Source organism: Phacochoerus africanus, chromosome 11 (genome assembly GCF_016906955.1).
Source record: "Phacochoerus africanus isolate WHEZ1 chromosome 11, ROS_Pafr_v1, whole genome shotgun sequence".
Lineage (NCBI taxonomy): Eukaryota > Metazoa > Chordata > Mammalia > Artiodactyla > Suidae > Phacochoerus > Phacochoerus africanus.
Genome location: NC_062554.1, coordinates 37,959,034 through 37,970,747, shown reverse-complemented (window position 1 = coordinate 37,970,747; position 11,714 = coordinate 37,959,034).

The following is an 11,714-nucleotide window of genomic DNA, read 5'->3' as shown; positions in this document are numbered from 1 at the left end:
TACCTCAGCAGCCGTCGAGTCTGTTGTGACCACATCTACCACTATCTCCTCAGTCTCCATTGCCTCTGCCGCCATCTTTTCCGCCGTCTCCTCAGTGGAAGTCACAGCCCTTACCATCCGTTGGCCCATCATCAGCCTGCACTATCTCCACAGGCTTTGCTGTCTGGAGAACTAGTCATACACAGAAAAACTGTGGTGGGTACTTTCCTGGACAGGTGAATACCTGTACAAATACCAAATGTAGCAGAATGTTGGGTGGTTCCTGTATCTCGAACAGAAGCACAGTTATTCGACATTTCAAATAAACATCTTGTCTCGCTGTCCCTTTTGTCCATTGGAGCACTGGAGTTACCCTTAGCTAATCTTTAAATTTCAGTTCTAGTTCTATTACCAAAACCACTACACTGAACATTACTTTTTAAAATTGTATCAAGAGGAGTTCCCGTCGTGGCGCAGTGGTTAACAAATCCGACTAGGAATCATGAGGTTGCGGGTTCGGTCCCTGGCCTTGCTCAGTGGGTTAAGGATTTGGCATTGCTGTGAGCTGTGGTGTAGATTGCAGACGCGGCTCGGATCCCGTGTTGCTATGGCTCTGGTGTAGGCTGGTGGCTACAGCTCCGATTCGACCCCTAGCCTGGGAACCTCCATATGCCGCAGGAGCGGCCCTAGAAAAAGGCAAAAAGACAAAAAAAGTAAAAAAATTTTAAAAAATTGTATCAAGAGACCTGTACAGTGGTAGTAATGAGGGCTAACATTTACAGAATATTTACAACATACTGGGCCCCATTCTATGTGCTTCACAGGTATTAATTAACTATCACAATAGCCATGGAAGTAGCTGCAATTATTTCTCCCCAAATTCCAGATAGGAAACTACGGTGCAAAGTAGGTAAGTCATTTGCCGATTGTTAACTAGCTGGTAAGCAGCGAAACTAGCATCAAACCCAACGGCCTTCTTTCAGAGGCCTATGTGCTTAACCCCTGTGTAATCCAGCCTCTAGAAGATCAGTTGTTTGGTGTAAAAACTATATCCAGGCTTCTAAACTGTTTGTTCAGGGGTTTTCAACCTTTGCAGAAAATGATCGTGGTGAGCAGGCTGTGTGTCTGTGTGCGTATTTAAATGGTACAACTAGGAGTTCTCCCGTGGTGCTGGCACGAAGCAGGGAGATCCATGCGTGGAGTCGTCTCAGAAAATCTGGTGAAAATTGGTGGAAATGGTAACTAAATTGTAAAGTGTTTGGGCTCAAAATATGTCATTCTCTTGCTCAGCAGCTGATCTGAAAATTGGAGGCCATCCTCAAACAGAAAATTGAATTATCCAGAAGAGGGTGTATATTTTCAAACAGGAATAGAGAAGGTGTCTGCGTCTCATCATTTGAGGAAGACAAAGTGTTTGCGGACAGTGGCTATAGGAGCTGCATGGGATAAGTCCAGATATTGACTTCATGTAAAATGAAGAAACTGTGCTATCTCGAACCCAAGGCGAACCTGACCTCAACTACCCACTCGAGACAAACCCAGCACAAAGGAAGGGATTAGAGCAAAGGCAGGATTTCCAAGGGTCAGAGCATAAGGACAACTGGAGTGCATGTGCTGACTCCACACTCATGAAGATCAGGGGAAGAATCCTTGCAAACCAGGGAGGAAAATGTTTTTCTATTTAGAAGAGAAATAAAGCTAGGTCAAAAAAGTCTGGGATTTGTGTGGAAGAAAAATCAAGAGTTCCCGCTGTGGCACAGATCCACCGCATCTCTGAAGTGCTGGGACGCATGTTCGATCCCCAGCCTAGCACAGTGGGTTGAAGGATCCAGCGATGTGGTATGGATCACAACTGTGACTCATAGAGTTCCCGTCATGGTGCAGGGGAAACGAATCTGACTAGGAACCATGACGTTGTGGGTTCGATCCCCGGCCTTGTTCAGTGGGTTAAGGATCCAGCGTTGCTGTGGCTGTGGTGTAGGCCGGCAGCTGTAACTCGGATAGGACCCCTAGCCTGGGAACCTCTACATGCCACAGATGCAGCCCTAAAAAGACAAAAAAAGAAAAAGAAAAAAGAAAACCTGAGGCTCAGATCCGAACTCCACACGCCACAGGGGCTGCCAGAAAAAAAGGAAGGGAGGGAGGGAGGGAGAGAAAAGAAAAGAAAGGAAAGGAAAGGAAAAAAAAAGAAAAAAACCGAAAAATCAGTTCAGTCCCAAACTGGAACTGGCAATCAGAGGGCTGGTCCCAGAGAACAGACACAGACGAGAGCTCCACAAGAACCAAAAATCCTTCTTGAGATTCCACCAGAGATCGTTTGTTTCAGCGTAATGTTGAGCCAGACATCTGAGGAGCTCATTCTAGCCTCCACCCTATCAGACCAGACGGCGTGGAGGCCAAGAAAAAGAACTGGAGCTGGGTATGCTCCACACACCGTGCCAACCCAGCCAGGCTATAGCTGGACCTTGCTGAGATTAGGAGAAAAAAAATCTGAGTTTTGTAAACCTACCCATTTCTCCGCTCTCGTATTTGTTTTCTTTGCCTTCAGTTCTTTTTTTTTTTTTCCTTCCCCTAAATTCCAACTAAGTCCCAGCGGAACCCAGAGAAAAACTGATCTCCCACACCTAAATCAGAATAAATAATGGAGATAAGGCAATAGAACCAGGAAATCTGAGGCAGAGAAAAAAAAAAGTGAGAAGTAGGATGTGGAAGAATTCTGAGCAGTTGGTTATACTATTACCTCCTTCCTAGGGATTTTTTACCTTATCTTTTTGCTTTTCCTTGAAGTTTGTGCTGGCACAATGACCTTGGGTGTGAGGTGAAAGAGGCTTTGACTTCCCATTGTCAGGGCAAGAGGAACAAATAAGAGACTGCCTCTGTGGAACTGTGGAATGTTTATTATCCTAAAGAAAAGCATTTCTTTTCTCTCACAGGGAAATCCGTATCTTAGAACTTCCCCTGAAATCAGTAGCCTTCCACGCCTTTATCTGTCTTTTTCCAGCTTTATTGAGATATAATTGACCTTTCATAAGCTTAAGGTGAACAACGGCAGGATTTGGTAGCAGTGTATGTTGTGACCACAGTGAGGTTAGTGCCTTTAATACAAGAGAAAAGCACGAGAGCAGGGATTTTGGTGACCTCTCTGTGAACACCCATCTATGGACAGTGGCTCCGTTCAAAACCCCACAGCTGCTCAGGCCAAAAGTGACCGTAAAACCCAACGCTCTCACCTGATCCCAACCCCACTTCCTGCCCTGTCTTTTCCTTCTCCTCCCTTCCCAGGGAGCAGGAGCTGGGAGATTATGACCTTGCGCAGAGCACCTGGGCTCAAGCCCAGCGATGAGAAAGGGAACTCCTTGGCAAATATTGCTGTCCCCTCTTAGAATGTTCAGAACGTCAAGGAAGCTGGGAGAAGTATGGACAACCCCAGCTGGCCTTCCTGCTCACCCTGTCTTGATGACAGAGAGTGCCTGGTACTCTTTTATCTGACACATGGCTGCTTTCACAACTCTGAAATTGCCCAGAGAATGAGACTTTTTTTAAAAGTCTATTCCTAGCTTAAACAAAAAAACTTTCCTCCTTCGTATTAAACATTTATAGATTGTTTTTCCTTAATCCCTTCTATAGGATCTAAGCAAATAAAAGGTGATATTAACAAAAAATTCAGAGTTCCCATTTGTGGCTCAGTGGGTTAAGGATTCAACGGTGCCTCCAAGAGGATGCAGGTCCTATCCCTGGCCTCGCTCAGTGGGTTAAAGATCCAGCATTGCTGCAAGCTGCGGTGTAGGTCGCTGATGCCACTTGGATCCAGTGTTGCTGTGGCTGTGGTACAGGCCTCATCTGTGGCTCCTAGCCCAGTCACTTCCATATTCGGCAGGTGCAACCCTAAAAAAAAAAAACAACTTTGTTATTATTTTCTGTGTCTAATAAGTAAATTTTTTTTTTTAATTTTATGTCTGTACCCACAGCATAAGAAATTTTCCCCGGCTAGGGACCGAATCCGAGCTACAGCTGAAACCTACATGACCTACATTACAGCTGTGACAATGCCAGACCCTTTAACCCACTGTGCCAGGCCCAGGATGGAACCCTCACCTCCATAGTGACTTGCTCTGCTGCAGTCAGATTCTTTTTTTTTTGTCTTTTTTTGGTTGTTGTTATTGTTGTTGTTGTTGTTGCTATTTCTTGGGCCGCTCCCACAGCATATGGAGGTTCCCAGGCTAGGGGTTGAATCGGAGCTGTAGCCACCGGCCTACGCCAGAGCCACAGCAACGCGGGATCCGAGCCGCGTCTGCAACCTACACCACAGCTCACGGCAACGCCGGATCGTTAACCCACTGAGCAAGGGCAGGGACCGAACCCGCAACCTCATGGTTCCTAGTCGGATTCGTTAACCACTGCGCCACTACGGGAACGCCTGCAGTCAGATTCTTAACCCACTGTACCTGGCAGGAACTCCCTCTGATGCTCCTTTTTCAAAATAGCTTTCTGAAGTGAATTTAGGAACTGAATACAAGCTTTAGGTCTTTCATTGTCCTCCTTTGTAGTCTAGTCTCTAATATACGCACACACCCAACCAAAAAAAAAAAAAAAAAAAACCCTGCACTTGTAACATAGGGTAACTTCTGAACTGATCTATCAATATTTTATAAACCCACATTTAGAGATTTGCAAAAATGCAGTTTAACACTTTTAAAGTCCAATTGACAAAATAGTTCCTCTTTCTTTCTCTCTTTGTTTCTTTCTTTCCTTTTTGGCCAGACCCATAGCATATGAAAGTTCCCCAGGCCAGGGATTGAACCTGTGCCACAGCAGCAACCTGATGCACTGCAGTGACAACACTGGTTCCTTAACCTGCTGCACCACAACTCCTTCTATTTGTAAAAAGGGCAGAACTAAAGGGTTTTGTCATTAAAATAACAAAAAGAAATTTCAGCAAAAGAACTTTATGACCCTGGCAGTGTAGCAGTTAAATGCTAGAAGGAACACCAAAGGCTGAGTGAAATCTCCATCTCCAGGAAATCAAAGCTAGTGTAGGAATTCATTCCTAAATGAAATCAAGTCCCTTTCTGCTTTACACTTATATAATTTTGTAACACTGTCACTCTGCGTGCTGGCATTTGTTATCTTATGTTTTTACCAAATAAGACTGACTTTAAACAATAGAACATTTTTATTTTAGTGAAATCTAAGATGATTCATTTATCAGGAGTTCCTGTCATGGCTCAGTGGTAATGAACCCAACTAGTATCCATGAGGATGCAGGTTCCATCCCTGGCCTCACTCAGTGACTTCAGGCTCCAATGTTGCTGTGAGCTGTGGTGTAGGTCGAAGACACAGCTTGGGTAACACGTTGCTGTGGCTGTGGTGTAGGCTGGCACCTGCAGCTCTGATTGGACCCCTAGCCTGGGAACTTCCATATGCCTCGGGTGCCACCCTAGGAAAAAAAGTAAAATGAGTCATTGTCAAATCAAAGAATAGAGAAAATGTCTCTACCAAAGACAGATGTAGCTGATTTTATCATTTTTCCTAAAGCAATATGGTTTTACACATTTTCTCTCATTACACTTTACCAATCGCATGTGAACCTTGTGAATTTTATCAAATGTAGGTTTATGAAACAAATGAATTGTTGCTTTAGACAAGCAGAGAGAGACTTCTAAGCCTCAGATTTTTGATAAATGGCAGAGGCCCACGTAACTGCTGAGGACCAGTCTGACAGGAACTGGCAATGATAACAAAGAGAACAATGAAGGTCCATTATCTTCAAGTCCTCAGGAGAATGGCTTGGCACCTAGCCAGGTGTGTAGCCAGTCTATTTTAGTATTTATCTCACAAACCGATGGATTTTTCCAAATAATGGCAAAGGAGGTGTGGCTCCTTTCTTTTTTTTAAAAGAGGATTTCCTGACAATCTGCCTAGAAGTTGTGATAATATCTTTGCCTATTTTCATAAAATGGTACATCATGGACCTATGATAAGAAACAATGGGTCTTTGCTATCAGCTCTTTGATTCTTGGGTGTTTAGGGAATTTTATTTTCAATGGTTCTCTCTTGACTTTGTTCGTCTACATCAAGGCTGACTTTATCTGAGTCTAAATCCCTTAAAATATGTGCTTTGTGATGCCCCGTTGCAATAAATCAGTAGAGTCACGGCACCTCATAAGGCTGCCTGGTCTCTACTCAGCCTAGAGGAGACTGGAGCAAAGACGGCACTCCTATCCAGCCATCGCCAGCAACATACACCTCGAGGGTCATGCACATGTGCTTTTGAAACCAAATAACTGCATTGATTAACATGTTGCAGTAGTTGCTGCTTTATTAACTTCCCTCATTATCTCAGTATATTGAAACTAAAATTTAAATTGTTGACACTAAAATTTAAATTGTTGGTTGTGAAAAGAAACTCTCAACCTCAAATCACCTAAGGTTCTGTGTATCATTGAAGCTGCCATAAACAAGTCAAAAATTTGGTTTTTAATATTAATGAGGAAATTCTTTGTTTTTATTCATTGGAGATACTATAAATCCATGGCAAATTTTATAAGTAATATTAAAATATGACTCACCCTTGCATGTATTTGGTGCAAATTTTAAAATTATATTAAAGCAAGTGCTCAAATTTCAAATAATGCAATAAAGCAAAAATTTAGTAAATGGCAGAATAAAAAGCTTTTGCTCTTTAAAAGACACTGCTGTGAAAATGGAACAGCAAGCCACAAACTGGGAGAAAATCTTTGTGAAAACTTTATTATGCAAGAGACTTTAAATTTTAGAAAACAAACAAAAAATACAGAATAAGATAGGCTTTTTTGCTTTAAACTTAAAATAATCCTAAAATATGAGTCCACATTAGGAGAATAATTAATATGTATGAAATAAAGACCCAGAGAGAAATGTAGGAATTATATTGCTTACTATCTTTTCATAGAAATACCAAATGATGCTTAAACATTCATTAGAAAATATACAAAAAGGAGTCTATTTTATTGATAATGTGGTACTTATACAAATAATCAAAATAAAATTTAAGATGAAAACAAACGCATTTTTTAAAATATTTCTTGTAAACTAATCAGAAGGCAATTTTTATTAAAAATGTGGAAAATAGAAAAAAATGAAATATATTTCTGACCACTCAGGAAAAAGAGCTGTTTAAAATTGGGATTATGGGAGTTCCCGTCGTGGCGCAGTGGTTAACGAATCCGATTAGGAACCATGAGGTTGCGGGTTCGGTCCCTGCCCTTGCTCAGTGGGTTAACGATCCGGCGTTGCCGTGAGCTGTGGTGTAGGTTGCAGACGCGGCTCAGATCCCGCGTTGCTGTGGCTCTGGCGTAGGCCGGTGGCTACAGCTCCGATTCAACCCCTAGCCTGGGAACCTCCATATGCTGTGGGAGCGGCCCAAGAAATAGCAACAACAACAACAAAAAGACAAAAAGACAAAAAAAAAATTGGGATTATGGACTTCCCCTGTGGCTCACAACATTAAGTACTTGGCATTTTCTCTGCAATGGCTCTGGTTCAATCCCTGGCCCAGGAGCTTCCATGTGCCATGGGAGCAGCCACATGTGTTAGGAAAAAAAAAAAAATTGGGATTATGTAGCGTGTATTGTTTTGTATCTTGATTTTAATTTAACATATTAAACATATTTTACCTGTAATTACACAATATCCAAAAATCAAGTGTTCTAATGTATAATTAACATTACATTGTATAAACATACCACGATTTATTTATTTATTTATTTATTTATTTATTTATTTATTTATTTATTTTGCTCTTTAAGGCCACTCATGTGGCATATGGAAGTTCCCAGGCTAGGGGTCAAATCAGAGCTGCTGCTGCCAGCCTACACCACAGCCATATCAACAAGGATCTGAGCCATGTCTGCAGCCTACACCACAGCTCATGGCAACGCAGGATCCTTGACCCATTGAGTGAGGCCAAGGATCAAACTTTCATCCTCATGGATATTAGTCAGTTCATTGCAGATGAGCCCCAACGGGAACTCCTACCATAATTTATTTAACTTTTCTTGTATAGGGACATTTAGGTTGTTATCAAGTTTGCACTAACATATATATTGCTGTGTTGAACATCTTTGTATGTGTGTATGTTAAACCATGTCTTTATTTTTCATTATAGTTTCTTAGAAATGGATAGTAATCAAAGAGTATGAATATTTTTGGGAGTCTTGGTACATGGTGCTAAATGGTTTTCAGGAATATTGTACCAACTTACATCTCATTGAAAGTATATAAAAATATATGAAAGACCCAATCTTACAATATTTCCAAAGTATTGAAATCTTATAGAGCTTTTAAATTTTAACACCATTCTCCCATCCCCATCCCTACCCCCAAATGACTAAGGAAATAAGGAAATTCCTTAAAGGAAATTATTATTTTGATATGACATCCTACTTAAAAGACATGAGTCAGTTTTACATAAAAGTGAAAACCAAAGTATCACCTTTATAAGAAAAGTGGTGTCAAACTCATCAAAATTGTATTCCATTGTAACTTATACATTTCTTGGTTAATCTCACAAACTTTCTTTTGCTGATATACAAATTATTTGCCCTAACTAGTCTCTGAGTTGGATACACAAGCAGGTAAATATTTTGTAACATTTCAAGGCATTGTTTGTGAAATGATAAATTTATTTCTTTTCTTTGCTTAATGTTTTATTATTTTCCAGCAGAAAATTGTCACCTGATGAGAAGTGACAATTACTTAGTTATAAAGATCAAGTATAAATTTTTTAGACCATGAATAGTTAAAGCCATGAAGAGTCATGCTAGGATCCACAACCTAGATATATTTTCTGTTTTTTAACTGTTATATTAGGAACAAACTAAGACACAGGTCAAGAGCTAGGGCTTTTTCATTTGTGTGCACTCTACAGAATGCTGAGCGTTTCAGGTCTTTGATGAGTCTGACCTTCACCCACGTGATTGTCCTTACTGGTCTAGCACTCAATGAATGTCTATCCTTAGTCTGTGATGCTGGTGGGCCAGACTCTCGAAGGAATCTGGGCCAGGCCAAGATCCATAGGTCCAATGTTAGATCAGCTTTTGCTGGGGTATTTGGAAAGAAAGATGGTGAGGAAGCAGACAAAAAACTTACACTATTTGAGGCCAAGAACAAAATAAATATACTGTGAATGTGAGCTATAGGAACCTGCTCAGAGAAATTATCTAAAATGTGATTTAAAAATAAATAATGTGCAGAGTTCCCTCCCTGGCAGCTCAGTGGGTCAAGGATCTGGTATTGTCACTGCTGTGGCTCAAGTCGCTGCTGCGGCATGGGTTTGAACCCTGGCCTGGGAACTTCTGCATGCCATAGGCATGGCCAAAAAAAAAAGGTAAAATATAAGTAATGTGCATATTCATTAGAAACTGCAATATGTTATAAAAATGTGTTAAAATGATGAAGATTAGTATTGAAATGATAGGTGTACCTTTCATAGTGCTTGGTGCCTTGTAGGCGCTTAACAAAAGCTTGCTGGATGAACAAATGGCTGTTCTCTTGGAGTCAAGAGAAAAGACAGAAAATAAGACAACAGTAAAGGAAATTGACACCCTGGATTGGGACGTTGTGCTCAGAAGAGCCTGAGATGATTTTTCTGTGTGAGGAAAGAAGAGATGAATGTGAAGATGAGCAGTCTGAGTTTTCTTTGAAATTTAAATACACCACCCTTGAGCCTCAGTCAACCCTCTTCCCTTCTTCAGTATTTCTGCTCTTTTCCATTTACATTTATAGAGAAGGTTTGGTTGAGTGGGAAGAGTGCCTTCCTTATGAAAGGAAGGAGGTCTCAGAGAATAGATAGACATCAAGGAACTGGATCGTCTAGAGCCAATTTTTATCGAAATGATGGGCCAGAGAAAAGAAGTCTTAGACAATCTGACCTAGTTAGGTTTACATTCCAAGGAAAAATGAGAGTAGCTTTTAAGGCTGCTTCTAAGTCTGAAATTTCTTAAGTTTGAAAGTTTATAAGGGATGCTCTTTTAACCCCCCATATGCTTTTCTTCTTCTGAAAGCTGTAAATTTCCTCCGAAACACTCTTCTGAGTCATTTTCTGGCAGCTAGACAAGGAAGGGAGGGACAGAACAATGACATTGTTTTCAGAGTCAATGAGGAAAGAAAACTCAGGCTGTGGAATGAGGGAGACCCCACAAGAAAGCAAGGGTCAGACTTGGATTCTCTGGGAGAAAAGGATGAATAAAGAAGCCAGCCTGGCAGGGCGACATGGCCTCAGGAGTTATCACTAGCAGGAGCACTTGCCATCAAAGGCATGGCTAGTGTCTGGGTAGGAATTAATGGGTGTACTCTACAGTGGAGAACAAAAAAATATCATTAGTTTTTTTCCACCAGATACCAACATGTTCTTTAAGCTCACGAAGTTTTCTTTCCCTTTAATCCTACACCGATTTTGTAATTCTCTCATTATTAATGCCGTGCTTCAGAGCAGATGCAAGTCTGTTTCCCTGAGTATAAATCTTGGCCGCTCTGATTACCAGCTATGTAACATGTCCATTCATTTCCTTATATAAAAAATTAAGAGCAGAGTTCCCTGGTGGCTCAGTGTGTTAAGAACTTGGTGTTGTCACTGCTGAGGTTCAAGTCCGAGAACTTTAGCAAGCTGCAAGCACAGCCTAAATAAATGAATGAATGAATGAATGAATGAATAAAATTAAGAGCAAAGAAAGGAAAGAAAAAAGTAGAACCTTCCCTCTGGGCGGCTGGGTTTATTGTGAGGATTCAGTGAAATAGTACATACAAACCACCTGGAACAGGTAGTTACTAAATGTTGCTGTTGTTACCAATTCAGTTGTACAGTTATACTGGTATGGGCAGACAGTACCAGTGGCTCGCTGGTTTTGTCAGTGAGAGATTAACCCCCATTTAGAGTAGTGTGGCAGACAGACAGTTGGGTGTTCATTGCATCAGACATCCTTTAGGTGCCCCTTCAGATCTGTCAGCCTCACCTGTCACCAGGCCTTCAGCCTCTTGTTTGGGCCCAGCTGCTGCTGCAGTACCCACTCTGCATGTATTCCAGCTTCATGCAGATGCCACGTGATGGTGACTGCCCTCGTGGCCATGTATATGCCTACTGACTCCCTCGCTGAGGTTCCCCCATTGATGCTGAGATGTGAGATGCCAGGGAACCCATCCAGAACCCAGGCAAATAGCTGGGATTGCAGAGAGGTAAATGCCTGGTGGGGCGAATCTCTACAGATGGGAGATAGGAACAGGTGGCTGAATTTCTCCTTCTTTCTCACCTGGACAGACTGTTCTGAAATGAGGTCATTCACATTCCTCTCTGAGGATGACCCTGTAATATCAAGAGGTCAGTTGTGCTTGGGACCAAGTGATGGCCAGCTCAGGAAAGAGCCTAACATTGGCTTTCCCTCCTTCCCTGTCTTACTCCCCTTCTTCTCATGCCTTCTCGCCTGGCTTTGTCCTCCATGTAGAGCACAGATAATTTTGCCTCAGCCTCTGCTTTCTGGGGAACCCACGTAAAGACATTCATCGTATCCATTGTTACTTCTTTTTCTTTCTTTTTTTTTTTTTTTTGTCCTTTTAGGCCTACACCTGTAGCATCTGGAAGTTCCCAGGCTAGGGGTCCAATCAGAGCTGCAGATGCCAGCCTACACCACAGCCACAACAATGCTGGATCTGAGCTTCGTCTGTGACCTACACCCCAGCTCACAGCAATGCCGGATCCTGAG